Consider the following 1,396-nt stretch of genomic DNA (forward strand, 5'->3'; position numbering starts at 1 on the left):
CTCCTCCTTTTTTTTTTATTTGATTATTGCTCTCAAAATTATTTCTTTGCCTTTTATTTTTGACAGTTTAATTATAATGTGTCTTGGTGAACTCTTCTTTGGGTTAAATCTGATTGGAGATTTCTCAGCTGGGTAGTCATATCTTTCCCCAAGTTGTAAGGTCTTCAGCCATTATTTTTTAAATAAGGTTTCTGTTCCTTTGTCTCTCTCTTCTGCTGCTGAATTTCCCATTATGTGAATGCTCGTTCCCTCCATAGTATCCCATAGATTTTTGCAGGTTTCTTCGTTCTTGTCTTTCCTTTTTTCTTTTTCTCTACTGATTGAATAATTTCAAATAATCTGCCTTTAAGTTTGCATATGCTTTCTATTTATTTTTCTTTCTAATGTTTAGTCTGGTCTGCTTTTGAAGCTCTCTATTACATTCTTTACTTGAATCATCGGATACTTCAGCTCCATATTTTCACTTAGTTCTTATTTATTATTTCAGTCCCTTTGCTGAGTTTGTTTGTTCTTGTATTGTTTTCATTATATTGTTATTTTTTTTAAATCTATTTTTTCTTATCATTCACTGGGTGATTTTAGAACAATTATTTTGAATTCTTTTCTGGGCAATTTGTGGTTCTCCAATTCTTTAGGTCAGTGGCCAGAAGTTTAGTGTTTCTTTGATGTGTCACGTTTCCTGACTAGTATATTTGCCTAGTCAAGATCTCTCTTCACTGTGCTGATGTTTCTTGTGATGTTGCCCATGGGATGAAGGACTACCAGAGCTCTTCAACCTTCAGTTATCTCAAATATATATATATATATTTTTGTGACCGGCAAGGGGACCGCAACCCTTGGCTTGGTGTCGCCTACACCGTGCTCAGCCAGTGAGCACACCGGCCATCCCTATATAGGATCTGAACCCGCTATACAGGATCCAAACCCGTGGCCTCGGTGCTCCCAGCGCCACTGCGCTCCCAGCACCGCACTCTCCCGAGTGAGCCACAGGGTCGGCCCTATCCCAAATATTTTAACACATTTCTTCCTTACAATTTACAGTACATCTCAGGAGTTTGTCTATAATCTCTCATTACAAACTTTTCATGAGTCAGCCATCAAGAACATCAGGAACTGTTCTAAGATTTAGATAAGAAACTTTCTTTGAGCCATAATAGACATTTTCCTTTTTTATTCTGTAGCTGCCAATTTTAAAAATTATTTTATAACCATTACCATTAACATGGGTGACTTTGAGGCTGTTTCAGAAACTTTGGGTTAATTTAGTTTAGGTATGACAGGTGAGCAGATTGGTTCTCTTTTGATTCACCTTATTTACATGCATTTTATTGATGCATTTATTTAATTATTGAGCCACCACTGACAGCAAAACCATCATTGGCACAAATTGAAAAAA

The sequence above is a fragment of the Galeopterus variegatus genome, unplaced genomic scaffold (genome assembly GCF_000696425.1).
Source record: "Galeopterus variegatus unplaced genomic scaffold, G_variegatus-3.0.2 Scaffold7783, whole genome shotgun sequence".
Taxonomy (NCBI): Eukaryota; Metazoa; Chordata; class Mammalia; order Dermoptera; family Cynocephalidae; genus Galeopterus; species Galeopterus variegatus.